The sequence below is a fragment of the Orcinus orca genome, chromosome 9 (assembly GCF_937001465.1).
Source record: "Orcinus orca chromosome 9, mOrcOrc1.1, whole genome shotgun sequence".
Taxonomy (NCBI): domain Eukaryota; kingdom Metazoa; phylum Chordata; class Mammalia; order Artiodactyla; family Delphinidae; genus Orcinus; species Orcinus orca.
In genome coordinates, this window is record NC_064567.1 from 81,764,279 (window position 1) to 81,780,269 (window position 15,991).

At 39.0% G+C, this 15,991-nt stretch overlaps 1 pseudogene; it reads left to right on the plus strand.

The window, feature by feature from the left end:
- Nucleotides 1-13,623: 13,623 nt before the first annotated feature.
- Nucleotides 13,624-14,436, plus strand: LOC101277229 (paraplegin-like; annotated as a pseudogene).
- Nucleotides 14,437-15,991: the final 1,555 nt, after the last annotated feature.

Consider the following 15,991-nt stretch of genomic DNA (forward strand, 5'->3'; position numbering starts at 1 on the left):
TCAGGCAAAATGATCCCACTTGGGAGGGGAAAGCTGATCTAGTGCTCCTGGGAGACACAGTGACATATTGATATGTCCCCAGAGCACCCTGCTATAATTGTCAGAGTCATGTGAGAGAGCCTCAAGGGACACTTTTGCTTTATCTTCCTATGGCATGGACACATTTATTGAATCCTCTCTTCTTTTTCATTTTTATTAAATGGAGAAGTGCTGCTGAAACTCTTAGGTCAGAGCAAAATAGAGTGAATCTATACTTCTGGTAGATCATTGGTAGGTATAATCAAAATTCTTGACTTTTTAGAGTTAAAAAAATGAGCAAAAGCACGAACAGAAGATACTTTACATCCCTGGTTGCAGCCACACATTTTATCTCTCCTTTTGTCTAACCAGGGACCTGTGGGATTGAGAGATTGTACATCAATTCCCAGGCAAGGAAATTTTTGTCTTGAAAACATAGAAACATTCCTAGTTTTACTTTATGTTTGTTAACACCTAGTGCTGAAAAGAGGTAATGCTTTCACGGTCTCAGACAAGGGAGGAAACAGAATAACACATCCTTTTGAGTGTCAATAGAATTCTGGTTTATAGTTAATGTAAGAGAACTGAACTGTTTAAGGCTCAAAAATAATTTGTCAAGCCAAAGTCTTTTTTTTTCTCATAAATACATCATAGAACATCATACTTTCAAGGAAATCTCCTAACTTTAAAAGAACCACAATCACTTTCCAGTGCATAAAAGACTATACAATGAGTTCTTGTTCAGCATAAGGACCTGAGGAAAATGTATGCTAATCAGACCTCAAATGAATAGCACTGGAATAGAATCATTCAAAATACTGTCTCCTCAAAGACTACAAACTCTACTTCTTTTACCTTCTCATCCCTCAAGTTTCATCCCTCAATTAACAGACCCTCTCTATCCATGCTCCACAAACACCTGCAAATCAACAAGAGAAACTCTTTCTTTTGTATTTTTACCTTGATGAAGAACACTCCTATGCACTCTACTCCATGCAAAACTTGGAAGTTCATCCTAATTCCTTTATTTTTTTTAATATCTCCTACCTGTAATGTTTCCAACTCTTGTGGATTCTACCTCCAAAATATTTCTGGAATCTTTTATTTCTGTCAATCTGCCCTGTAACTACCTTACTTCAGACTCCTAGGACCCATCTTTTTACCTCTGAGGAACTCAAAAACATCTCCTATCTCAAAGAATCATCTTCGGTGTAATCCAGTAGTTCCCCAAATTTACATAGAACAAAAATTATTTAACAAAGTTTGTTAAAATGCATATTCTCAGACCCTGCTTCTTACCTCACCTCCTGAGATTGTGACTGAGTGAAGTATGGGAAGCTGCATTTTTAATAAGGGGCTAGATGGTCCCAACACAAGAATAGACTGGAAGCAAACAGACTGAAAGGGTAGTGACTGCCAAAGAAGCCATGAGCCTGAATTAGAAAAGCCTGTGACTCTTTGGGAATTAAAGTAACCTGTGGTTCCTCAAACTTCAATGAGCAGGAAGTGAGCTAATAAAGTTACATAGCCTCAGTTTAGAACTGGTCAAAGAGGATAATGAAAAATAAAGGAGAGGAACAAAACAGCTCTCCCAGGAGAAGCATACCCTACCTAAAGAACCTCCTGACCTCCAGAGTAAGTAAGAGGCCTTCACAGTAAGCTCAGAGAAGCTATAGATTTTTTACTGTTTTTTGACTTCCATTCTTCTCTTTCAAGTGGGACTATTTTTGTGTGGGTGTGGTTTTCTGGCCATGCTCTACCATCATATATTGGGTGTGCATGGGTTCAATAACGTGTGCCCTCTTACTTTTAGGTCTCAAGGCCAAAAGGAGCCACAAAGAATCCCAGTGGAGTAAATGCTGCTTATCAACTGTAGATTCTGGACTCTAAGCTGCATTTATTCACTGAGTGTTACCTTTGGTTGTCTCCTAAGAAAATCAGTTCTGTTAAATACATTTCTATCCACAGATTCCTTGCGTAACTTTGAACTCCAATTTGAGAATCATTGGAAATGATAAGAAGATTAGTTTAGAGAGCTCCCAAACCTCTTTTCAAGCCTTATCTTCTTACTGGTGCAGATATGCCCTGTGCTCTAGCCAAGCTAAACTGCTCATTGTGGGCCCTGGGGTTTTATTGGCTGTGTCTATCAGAATTCGTGGTGGCAAAGATAATTTTTTTCAAAAAGATAACTAGTTTAAGCAGAGAGCAAAATTATCCAATAGACGTTTAGGTTCATATACCTAAAGGAAGGCTGGAGAATGAGACTTAGATCACAGGCATCAACAAAGGAATTCTGGATGGCTTACCCACAAGAATTACCATGAATCCAACCAGTAGAAATAATTAGATTGGTCCAGAGAATCCAGAAAAATGATTTAAAAAAAAAGCTTTCTGAACAAATATGCATAGAAGGCCACAAATTATATGTGTTTTTTTAAAGGAGAGAATTAAAGAAAGAGAAGCTGAGAAACGGGCATTCTTAGTGAAGTTAGAGAACAGATTTAGCGGGTGTATGCATATGGGAAACAAGAGAGGAAGTTTTGACTACACATGCCAAGTAGAGTTTGAGTTGTTGGATGTGGATGTGCTGATGAGGTTCAGAGTGGGGCTCTATTACTGGGTGGTCAATCTAGAATAAAGATAAGTAAAGGTCAGGGTTATTGAGGAGAGTAAGATGACGTGAACTTGAAGAGTTGCATTGAGAGCCAACATCAATTTGGAAATCATGAGAATGAGGTCAGTTGAAGTTGGTTGGAAAATACACATATGAATACTCGACTGAAGTTATCCACAGAGATACAAGTGATTTATCTGGGGTTGAATGATAACAGTGATTATATAAAGAAGGTTGTAGACTAGAAGTGTATAGCATCCGAATAAAAATAAAAGGGAGACTTGGTATTCTGGTTCAAAAGTGCTGCTGGGAAGGAAACAGCACAGTATCTTCGTTTAGGCTTTCAGATGAGTAGGAAAAAAACAATTCAATTCAACCCTATTATCACACGATGTCTTTTCTAGAGACATGATATAGTGGGTAGGGCAATAGGTATCTGGAGTAAACCCTATCATCATTATTGATCAAAGACATACTAAGTGCTATACTTCGTATGTTATTTTTATTGTAAAAGTCATTTTTAAAAAATTAAAAATCAAATGAGGTATGTCAAGTAAAATATAAATGTTACCCAATCCTCTTCTTACCACCACCACCACCAAACACACATATGTAAACCCCCAGGAATCTTCACGGTTAATGATTTTGTGTGTTGTTTGGATTTTATAAAGCATCAGCTTTGTGCTTATTTTGTTTTAGCAGCAGAATTACTGCCCTTTTATATTTTATATATACTAAATATTGTACAAGATGTGAACAGTTTATCACTCAATCATGGAGAGAAAAACAGTGGTACTTTGAGGAATTCAATTAATACTTGAAAAATAAGCATTCCCAGGGACTTCCCTGGTGGCGCAGTGGTTAAGAATCCGCCTGCCAATGCAGGGGACACGGGTTCGAGCCCTGGTCTGACATGATCCCACATGCCGCGGAGCAACTAAGCCCGTACGCCACAGCTACTGAGCCTGAGCTCTAGAGCCCGTGAGCCACAAATACTGAGCCCGCATGCCACAACTACCGAAGCCCACGTGCCTAGAGCCCGTGTTCCGCAACAAAGAGAAGCACCGCAATGAGAAGCCCGCACACCGCAACAAAGAGTAGACACCGCTCGCCTCAACTAGAGAAAGCCTGCGCACAGCAACAAAGACCCAAAGTAGCCAAAAGTAAATAAATAAACTTATTTTAAAAAATAAATAAAAATAAGCATTCCAAGGAAAAATATTATTAAAAAATCCACCAAGTGTTGATACAGGTTATCTTGGGGAACTAGGATAAAAAGATCAAAGTTTTCTTTAAATTTTTAAAGTAATGCATTTATATGAAATTTGAGCTCAAGATATGTTTATTGATTTTGTTTTCATAAAAAGATTTTAATATTAAACAATGTTAATAAAAACTGAAATTGTGATTCAGAAAATTGGAGTAATTAATTGTATATTTTCAAAAATGTTTCGCATCTAATGCATCTTCTTGATTTTTACACTGGCTCAAAAGTATATGCTTTGAACTGTTACAGAAAGAATTATTCTGACACTTGTTAAATAATAATGAAGACTTTATTGAAGACTATTGCTATAGGTATCAAAATTATTGCAAAAGGGGAGAGAGTTTAAGCTCAACTCTAAGTACAGCAAGGACAGGTGGGGATTTACAGCCAATGAACCGAGGTTGGGGAAGGTGGTATCAGCGGACGGAAAATGACTAAGAGAAGACATCAAGGGTAGAGGGGATTTTTGCTAAACCTACTTAACAGGATTCATCGTGAAAGCAGGCCAGGGTGATCAGATATTAAGGGTGGGGATTCTCTCTACAATGACTTAGCAGGATTCTTGCTACAACTGGGCTAGGAGGGCTTGAGCACAAGGCTCAAGGACAAAGCGGAGTCTAAAAAAGGGCTCAGAGGAGTCTGACTAACGTTTGGTTAAGGAGTGAGTTTTTGTCAGAATCACAGCATTATATTGTAGCTATAATTTTAATTGGTACCTAGTTTAAAAGCAAAGGGTTTAAACAACAAACTTCTCATACTGTAGGCCTGATAATAACTTTAATGATGATTATTAAACTTGCATATTTCTTTGAGCCTAATTTGATGTTTAGCAGCAGCTATTTTATTACTTGTACCATTTTATTGCTTTTTTTAACCCCTCAATGTAGGACAAAGTATAAAAAAGCCTCAGTATTGTATTTTGTTGTTAACAAGCTACTAAATTTGTGTTTCCCATATAATGTTGCTATACTTGCTGCTTGCTTGGAAAATCATAGCAGTAATTTATTCTTAACAAGTCATTAAATTTATGTTCTCCATGGCCAATTTGAGGCAAGAATGGTAAATAATATAATCTTTATCCAAAAACCTAATTAAAATGAACACTTCAAATTATTTTTTGGTTTTGTTAAATGTACTAAGTCATTTTCTGAAATTTGTTCCTATCGACTCAGTGATTTATTTGGTACAAACGCTAAATCAAAGCTTAATATCTACACACGGTAAATAGCCTAGGAAATGACAAAACTATTTTGAAGTGACTAATCTCATTTTCTAGGTACTAGCAAAATCCAAAACAAGAAAAATTACGCAAGCAATTCTCAGACTAAACTTCCTATATTTACATCACTTTAATAGGGATATACATCATACTTGAGCTCAAAGTGTTATTAACATAGATGAAGCAAACCAGAAACAGTTTGGTAACCCATTCTTATGATATGGTGTTGTACATGTTTAGACTGGCTTTTATGCTAAAAGACTGAGCCTTTAATCAGACAATATTAAAAATTTTGTCTTTCCCTTTTCTTAGGTATAACCGCAATTTACCTTTAATTAAAATACTTTAAATTGCAAGTCCCATGCATCAAAATTGAAAATCAGTAAATACTGGCATAGCACCACAAATATATTTATAGTATGATACTTATGAATTTGTAAAACACTTTTAACTATCACCTATCTTTCAAATTAATGATTAATTCCAATTTGCTAAAGGGCTTCCCAGAAAAGAAGAAAATCAATTGTATAGTTTTAACTTAGTGGCCATCCAAGTGCTAAGATTACTTATATTTTTATTTAGCATTTAGTGCTCAATACCCATTCATTAGGCAAATTAATATGGCTTTTCTAATACTTTGAAACTGATGATCTGGAAGTGAGAACTTCACTTTAAACAAATTAACTCTAAACCCCTAAAATTAATGCTCCTTATTCTTACTTTATCAGGATTGTTTTTCTCACTTCTATCTCTATTCCAATGGGACAAGAACAACAGATCATGCACATGATATTTCACTTATCCTTTGAGAAGATAAAGAGAGTGTGGATGTGGTAAATATGGGAAGTGGAAGATTTACCAATGTGAGTTTTCAGTATAATAATTAAAGCATTTATTAGATGGAAAGTTAGAAAACTGGCAGGACCTGAGGAGTCATTATACCGGACAACCACTGCAAAATGAAAAAGCAAGTTGGCTTTTCTCTCATTTTCTCCTCAATTTATAGATGTATGGCATTTTTGAAACACGGTTCCTAAATTCTAATTTTAAATACAATATGAACCTGGTACATACAGCCAGGAAAAATTGTAAAAGACTTTAAAATGGGCAAAAATGAGTAGCAGATGTCCTAACTTGGCCCTCCAGGTTATGTTCACCAATTCATAGCACTGCATATTATTATTTTCCATATGCAGGTTATCTTCACCAATTCATAGCACTGCATATTATTATTTTCCATATGCAAATGAATTGTCAAGTGACAGGACAATTGACTTCCCTTCCATCTTGTGGAAAAAAGCCAATTTTGCATCTATTTGTAAATTCATTTTGGCATTCTTGCTTTACCTATATGTGTAGTACTTTGATTCTCCTTTGAACTACCCTTTGTAACATCTTACACGTCCCTTATTAATAAATGAGTTAAATAAAATATTTGGTACACATTCATTTCATATTTGTATGAGAGCAATGATTTTATCTGGTAAAAATCTTTCACAAGACTCAAATACAGTATTTACTTATGTAGCCAACATAGAGTCAGTTACCCTTATGAATTTTCTCAAAAATGCCAAAGGGGATAATACTCAGCATAACAAACTTTCTTAAAAGTCTTTCTCTTTCTTACATTCATACACACAAACACACAGAGTAGGAGAGAGAGAGAGCGAGAAACAACTGTCATCACCTCCCAATTAATTCTTCATCCACTCTCCAAACTCTCCTATCTCCATCCATTATTTCTTGTCTCACTCTTCTTTCTCTCTCCTTTTAGGTTATATTCTTTTATCTGTACTTTACTATGTATTTTAAACATGGAGTCTTTGTTTCTCACACTACTACACCTCACTTTTTAACCAGTTTTCCAGGACAAAAGTCCTCCAGTTAATCTATTAGACAATTCTCTTGTGTTGAAATCAGAGAGGGGATGCTATGCCTACCCATGCGTTAATTATTATACACTTTTCTGTCATAGAGATGACAAAAAGTGTGGAAAATGCATAGAATATGAAAGTAGTTATAGTCTTAACGTTGTTTGTCAAGGGCAGGGACACTCTAAGAGAACAAGGGGGCTTGTCATGGGAATTTAAAATCCAATGAGGTATATACAAGTCCTGCCGTATTCACAAAATCCTTTTGATCACATTAAGAGTTTTGGAACAACAAGGACAAGAAAATTAAGTAGTTTTGGTGAACCTCTGTCACCCTCGCAAATTGTATTCTATTCTACTTGGTGTGCACATATAATAACAGAGCAAGGCAGTGCCTGTTTTCTTTTTTCTTTTCTGTAAATCCACTATCTTATGTGCCTACTGCTTACTTAATCATACTAAATTACTCAAGTCTCTCCAAAATTAAGAAGGCACTAGTTTCGTAAATAAAGTTTTTTAAGTGCCATGTGCTCTGTTTTGAATATACTCTTTCTAGTCAATCAATCCTCTTCCATAAGAAGTACATGTCAAGTCAAGCAATATTTTTATTCTGAAAACATCACATCATGCAGATATTTAACTGATTGTACAGATATTTCTCCTGTTGTAAACCTTCCACATCCTCCCACCCCCTTCCCCATGGTCTATTAGGCAATGTCTAGACAAGGAGGTTATTTTGCTCAGTTAGCTCTGGATTTTTGGAGTGCAAAATAATAATCTTCACAGAAGCAAAGAAAGCTTAATATATGAAGGAAAAATCTCTAGTGAAGCTAAGCTAATCCTATTTGATGGCTAGTTTCTAGCATTTACTTCCTGAACTTGATATTGCTTCTCTTTATATAAATGTGTTCTACCTGTGTATGTTTTAGTGATCTTCCCATAACCAAAGGCGCTGTTTAATAGCTAGTCATCAAGCAGAAACATAAATCTTTCTTTAGTGTATATGCATGTGTTGTAGCCATGTACATCTGTATGTCAGCAGTGAGGGTAGAGGAAAGAGAACAGAGCGGATTTGTGTGGCAGGAAACAGACTAGTATAAATATGCATTGCTGTGTGGTTAACATAGTTTACATAAATGAGAACAAAATAACTGTGACATTCGCCTCTAAGATCTGAGAAATCACATGGGTCTGGGGAATACAGAATGGTGGAGAGCACGCTACAATGAGACACTCAAAAGTTAGATTTCAATTTTCCTTAAGTAACTTAAAAGGACCTTGCTCTAATAATTTAGAAACACATCAAGAGTTCAAATAATGAGTTCACATTATTTTCATGTGCAGTATCCTTTAAAGGCGCCTTCCTGACTATGGGCTATCATACTTTACATTCATTCTTACCATCTTCTCTTGAGTTTTGGGTTATCTTTCTTACTGCCACACACACACCGCACACCCTGTATGAAATTCAAGTAACTCTAAGACAAATGTGTCATCCACTAGGAATCCTTCTCCTGCACTCCACTAGACTTAATGGCTTCGCCACTACAACTGAACGCATCACATGTGCATTATATTTAGCAATGTAGGTGTCTTTCTTACTAGACTGTTAGCTACTTAAGAACAAAGAGTGTGTGTTATTTATGTTGATATATCAACCCTTTCATCCTGTAACTGTATAAGTAAAATTTCACTAAAATGCCTAAAGAACATTTAAAGTAATTTATCACATTTAAAATAATTCCAACTTTTTATATCTCCATTGCTGATTCACACCTTTAATGGTCTCCAAAATAGTACTTTTTCTTAAAGTACATCTATGTGAATCCCTGACCAGCTTTTTCTAGAAATACATTTTAACTGTCTATATTGTTGGAGGAAAAACCAGAATGAGAATACCTGGCAATACTCAAATTTAGGGACATAGTTTTAAACTCTAGATCCTACAGAAGAGCAGCCCTCTCTTTTTGGAAAGAGAGACTGAGGATGAATAGTTAGTAGAGTGACTTTTGATGCTTCTTTCATTATATTATTGGCAAGTCATTTGTTGCCATTATAGGAATTGCATCTGAAAAAATAGAGCACTTAAGAAAGTGTAATTTATGTTGTTGATGTTTTCCCTTTTACCGTTGCTTCTTATTCTCAAGCAGCTCTAGATCACTTTCAAGATGGAAGAAGCAATCTTATTTTTTTTTTGGCGCCCTCCTCCACAGAAACTAGGAAGTCCTTTACACAGAGTAGATGCTCAATCCATACTATTGCTCTAAATTCCTCTTCCATAGCCTCTCATTTTGGCTTGCTCTTTTTATCATCCTAAAGAAATAAACTTTCCAGATCTACACTGTAAGGCCCAGTAGCCACCCTTGCCAAATTACCTGGCATGTCCTGTCATACATAGTTCCTAGAAATACATATCTCTGCTAAACTTGTGTATATTACTGACGCACCAGAGCATGGCTCCTTTCACCAACATTGGGAGGAAATCAGAGACTGAACAAATGAATTAAGATACTATTATATTTACGCAAAATAGAAATAAAAGTAATAATGTACTAGTAAGATAAGATATTTGATCTGCCCCTTTTTACATGTAAAAATATATTTTTAATCAATCTCAGGTTGTCCTTAAATTGATCCAGAAAATATATGTAAGAAATTAGTCAGATATTCATGATACAGAATGATATTAACTTGTGGTAATTCTATTCCTGTTTCACCTATATAAGGAAAGTTTAAAAGTTAGTAATATTATCAAAACAGACATAGGATGTTGTAAATCAACTATACTGCAATAAAATAAATCAGAAAACAAAAAGGCCTAGGACAAACTCCTTTAAACAAACTGCTCATTTCAGACACTTCATTAATTAGAAATGTCATGTTTGATTATAAAAATTATGGTTTTGTTACTAAAAAAAATTCCCCAAATCCATTGAGACTAAAATAAGAGCAACTTGAACATATCGATTTTTATATTCACTTTAACACGTTTGTTGAAAAAAACACTGGAACCACAAACAGTATACTTAACTGGGGAAAAAAATGGAAATGGTTAATTCCAAATGGGAGATGTGAAAATCTATGGTATAAGGGAAAAGGATGGGAATAAATGAAAGGATTACAAAAGTTCACTGGAAAAATACAATTTGAAGAGAGGATGAAAATATAAAACTAAGGAGTGGTCTAAAAATAGTATAGATAGAGATACTATAAGGTATTGGAAATTTGAGATCAGAAGTCTATGTACCTAAAGTGTGGAGAAATGGAACACTTGTAGACCACTGGTGGGGATGTAAACTGGTACAACCATTATAGAAAACAGTATGCACTCTTTCTCCACTACAAGAAGCTACAACTTGAAATACATTCTATTATAAAACATGCATTTTACTTATTTTCTGAAGTTGTTCATGTTATAAATCTAGGAGAAAAAATGTATTTTAAATAATAAGCCTATGAGATGTCAAATTAATGTTACTAAAAAATATTCATGTTTAAAAAATCAACAACTAAGCAGAACTGGCAATTAAAAAATTAAGAATATCTTTAAGAGTAGGAAAACTACATACTAGATATTTTAATCTTATTATTTTGTACAATCTTATATACAATTTTATTTGATGCTTGCAGCCAGAGAAGAACTTATTTTTAAAAAATCTCAAAGAAACACTAACATTATTCATTCTTAGACCTTTGGAAATTTGAAATCAGTGTTTCATATTATTCATGTTTTCTACTAGAATGTCTAACATTCACCATGGGTAGTTACTGGGTACAGATTATTAATGTATTTATGATAAAGCCATTAGCTGTTTTACTGAAGATTTCATGAATGATATTCTGGGAATTGAGTCTTTCTTAAGTGTAAATTTTTATAAATTTATTTAAACATTTTCCCCAATAATCTGGGATTACAAAATGCTTTCTTTTAATGGTAAATTATATTTAAATGTGACTAGCATAGTCGGCCATTTTTTTCAGCAGGTAAAATATGTATTTTTTTATTCTAATCAGTCTTTGCAAAAGAACAGTTATAAAAAGGAACAAGCAGATCATTCCTAGAGTGTTCCAAGAGAAAAACACATCCTGTTCAGCATTTCCCCACTATGTGACAGCTTAAATGAAAAGTGTTAATATTATAACCATCAAATGAGGTAATTATATTTTTAAAAATTAAAACTGCTAGTAATTAGATAATGACCTGATCACAGTTAGTATTTAAAAATCTGTACATACTTTGAAAGTATAATTTGGGATAAAAATTTACCTTCTCTTTTTACCTCTGAATAAAATGCAATGGCCCAATCCTTTCTTACGGAATTTACAAATGTGGTAAAAACACACATATAACCCTGATAGTTTCATTTTCTTATACAGCAACAAAAGAACTGTCCTTTCCAAATCAATAACCCTGCCTAGGAAAGAACGTCCATGTATCACCAGTTAGCAGCGATGGTTATCTTAATATAGAGACTTTTTTCCTCTTATGACTTGATTTCCCTTTGAATAAATTAAAGTGAGTAGCCCTACAGTAGCTGTCCTCTACATCAAACTGCCACTTCAAAATATTCCCAGGTGATGCAAGTGTAATTTTGTTAAATAGTACTTAAATAACAACTCAATCTAGATAGTGGTTTACCTAGGCCCTTGGGTATTCACTCAATCTAAATCTTCAGTAGTGTTTCTAAAACTTGTAAAATGTGGGTCAAATAAATCCCTAGAGTCAAAAGCCATGCATCATATGCTAAACAAAATGAGGTAAAAGGCTTGTTATTCATAAGCCTTGGGATGGATGCAAAAGCAGTAGCTGCTATTAATCAACATCTTACATAGAAATAGGAAGTCTGAACATCTAGTGTTTGGGTCTCTTAGTAAACATGTAACGGGCTTTTATTAATTTAAATCATTTCTACAAGTTTATCAAGTTGTTTTCATTGCACTGTACTTCCATTAAAACAAAATGAAATGAATCTTCAAAAAAATGCAAAACCAGTAGGAGTCAATGAAATGAAATTTGTACTAGTATACTCTACATCTATATGTATATACAATTTGAAGGTTGATAATATTGATATTTACAGAGTGGCTCCAGAATTTCTCTAAGAGGCAAGCTCAGAGATAACTATTTGGTTGGAAAGGTAGTAAGGCTTGAAGATTCATTAGAACAACAAGTATACCACATTTTATGATGTTTTGAGGAGTGCTCTAAGGGAGAAGCCTGATGGAACATAATTTCCATGCAAAATAGCTTCCCCTTCAAAGATGAAGTGGTTAAAGTCCAAACAACAACAGAAAAAGGCGGGCGGGGGTGGGGTGGGGGAGGGGGAGTGTGCCCTCAGCCAGGGCACCGGGCCCAGGTGGCTGAGCGGGTCGGTGAGGAGACAAACGCGCTTCACAGGCCTCTGCAGGCCTCGGCGGGTCTCCCCCGCGTTGGAGGCCGAGCCCCCGCAGAGCTGGCAAGTGCGTCAGCTCACGCTGACCCCTGACGGGATCTGCGGATGGTTGCTGACACAGCACCTGGTCCAGAATCCAGTCACTCTACAAACTTTTAGATGGTAATTACTAACTTAACACCTCAAGGATGAAGCAGAAACTAAGGCCACTGCTAAATCCAAGAGGAGGAGCCCTGAAGACGAAGGAGAGGAAGAGGAGGCGCAAGGGGAGGGAGAACCACCTGTACCTTGTCCTCGTCGCTGTGGCGGCGCAGCCGCTGCACTCCTCAGCCCCTGCGGGGCCAACATTCCGGGACCGACTTTGTCTACGAGGCGCTGGCCACGGGCGAGGCCCCACAGGTCCACCTGGTGCCCGGGAGGATGTGGTGGGAGTCGGCCTGCACCCGGAGCTGTAGTGTTCGGCGTCCTCGGCTGGCCTGGGTGTACTGAATGCAGGTGCAGATATGGACGGTTTAAAAAAGAAACTCTGGAGGCTGAAGAGAAGCTGAATACGGAAGGCAAGGCCCGGACCCCCAGTTTCCTACAGCTTCTTAGGAAATGTTCCCTCCGCCTTGGGGAAACCAGCGCTGGGCTTGGCTGTGCATTGTTTCCATTTGACTGGAGAGACGGGGAGGGAGGCAGGATTCAGTGTTTTTAATCAGCTTAAAATGCCTCGTTTCATGATGGTGGACAACAAGGTGCGGAAACGAGTCAGCCTCAAAAGACTTAGTGGGAATGCAGTCAAAGGGTCTGTGATTACCTGAAGAGCCCGGAGTGCTTCCTTCAGCTCAGTCCCAAAGTTCTGGAAGGTGCGCTGCTGTTTGCCCGGGCTGTGGGAAGACGCCGCCGGCCAAGGTGGTAGTGACGGAGGCCTGTGCCTTCCTTGGCGCTGGCCGGTCCGGAGTCTGTGGAGGTCTCGGCCCTGCGCATTTGTGGAGCCTCTTCAAGGAAGCCGACGCCCTCCCCCGGAGGGAGTCGCGTACATTGAGGAGACTGACTCCGTGGGCAAGAAGCGCCCCACCACCAGGTCCGGCTCCTGCAACACGGAGGCGGGGCGGACTCTGAACCAGCTTCTGTGAAAAGAAGCTCCACCGACCACGTCAGAGCCCTGGCGTCCACCAACTGAACTGACATTTTTGACAACGCTCTGCTGAGGCCAGGCCGACTTCACAAGCCTTCTCGACCTTCCCACGCGGCGGGAAATGCAGGAGGTTTTCAAGCGGCACCTGAAAAGGCCGGCGCTGATCCGGGTCAGCTGAGTTCATCTGCGTTGCCTGTCAGCTGAAGGCAGGGCTCAGCTGTGTGGGTGTAGCCGGGCTCTGTAGCGAAGCCTCGCGAGAACTGCAGGAAGACCGAGCGGCGAACCTCGAGTTTTCCCTCTCGCGCTGCCCGGAAGAGCAGGATCCTCTCAGAGGATGACAGGAAGGGGGTTGCGTTTCACGAGTCAGGCCATGCTTTGTTTGGCTGGCCGCTCGAGCACACTGCGGCTGTGGTGAAAGGCGCCATCGCGCCACAGACAAACGCCGCACTGGGCTTGGCTCCGATGCTTGTGAGAGACCATCCCTTCTTCACCAAGGAGCCGCTGGTGGAGAGGGTGTGCAAGGCCCTAGGCGGCCGCATGTCGTCAGGGACCATCTCCTTCAAAAAGATCCCTTCCCAGGCACAGGACACCCTGAGGAAGGTCACCCGCACCGCCCACTCCGGGGGGGAAGCAGTTTGGTGTGGCACCGAGCATCCAGCCCATCTCCTTCCCCGAGGCACCGGAGGGCCTCACAGTTAACGGCGCCCCTTCAGTCAGGGCCTCCGGCAGATAATGGACCATGAAGCAAAACTGCTAGTGGCTAAGGCCTACAGGCATACCGAGAAGGTACTCCAGAACAACCCGGAGAGGCATCAGGTGCTGGCGAACACCCGCCGGAAGAGGAAGTGTTAAGGTGTGAGCACGTTGAAGGTTTCGTTGCCCGCCGCCTCACCGGCCTAAGAAAATAGCGCCTCAGAGGTGGAGCGACACCTGAAGGGGAGAAACAAGATGCTGGCGGGGGGAGCCTAAGAAGGAAGAGCTGGCTTGGCCCACGCAGTTGGACTTCCCTGATGGTGCCAGTGAGGATGCGGTGTTTCCACTGGATCCAGTAAGTGAACTTTTTTATTTATTTATTTATTTTTGGCCATGTTGGGTCTTCGTTTCTGTGCCGAGGGCTTTCTGTAATTGTGACAAGCGGGGGCCTCTCACTGTCGCGGCCTCTCTTGTTGCGGAGCACAGGCTCCAGACGCGCAGGCTCAGTAGTTGTGGCTCACGGGCCCAGCCACTCCGCGGCATGTGGGATCCTCCCAGACCAGGGCGCGAACCCGTGTCCCCTGCATTGGCAGGCGGAGTCTCAACCACCGCGCCACCAGGGAAGCCCCAGTGAACTTTTTACTTAGCTGCCCCTCAAGTTTCTTTTTACTTGCGGCTTGTACCTTCTTTTTGAGCCTTGGCTGGTCTCTGCCGAAGGGCTTCGGAGATCTGTTAATTGATTTTTCTACCCGTGGTTAGCAAATATTTTTGCAGAGATGAAAAATAAACAAAATAAAACAGGTCTTTTGAATTAGTTTCTAATGGTCCTTCTTACCCACTTAGGTTTCTCACACGTCTCTCTACAAAACATTTTGAGGTGGAGGAAGATGTTCCTCCAGAGAGGAATATTCACACTGGACTGAATTCCTCAGAATGTCCTATTTTCCCTCACATAGGAATCTTCCTGAAAAGAACTCCCTCTGGCTAGAATACTCATTACAACCCATTACTCCATCTCTGACATGTGTTACGTAGCTAATAGATTCATATTTAAGGTACCAGTGTCTTTCACAAGCTCACTAGATGGGGTGCCCCTCCTGTTAATGAATGCATCTGCTTCTTTTCACATCTCGCATTACATTGAAACAACCCCACAACTAATTCTTCATTGGACTGTGAGCTTCTGGAGGACAGGTGACATGCATTTAACCCCTTTAATAGAAGGATTGGATCCAGTGAAGTTACAGATAAGAAAGTGGCTTTTTTTCCCCTCCTCCATACTAGTGCTTTAAAACATTTCTGATACTCCCTTCCTAGTTTGCCTGTAATCTTTTGCTACAAAGTTCAATTGTTGGAATCTTTTGCTGTATATTTATTTCCTTGGTAAGAGGAAGTCTCATTTTTAGATACTGAATCCTTTTGGTATTAAAAAGTCCAGTCTGGTTTAATTTAAAACTTAAATCTCACATACAACAGAAAGCTTTTCCCCACTTACCAATGTAGCTGTGACCTCACTTGGCTTGGGAACTGGTAGTGGGAAGACAAACATGTTTTTTTTCTCTTTCTTCTCTACTTCTCACCCTTTGCTTCTGGGTCTCATTTCCTCCTCTAGTGTATTTTGAGAGAAGATGGGAAGATATCTTCTGTGACTGGTTTTATTATCATCTGAGCACTCTGTGTCAGGCAAATGTGAATTCTTTCATTGGTTGTATTAATGGGTACTTCTAAGGCTCCTGTGGGTACCTGCATATGTCATAGATCCATTCAGTTTCCCACTTTCTGGAAGTACACTCCAT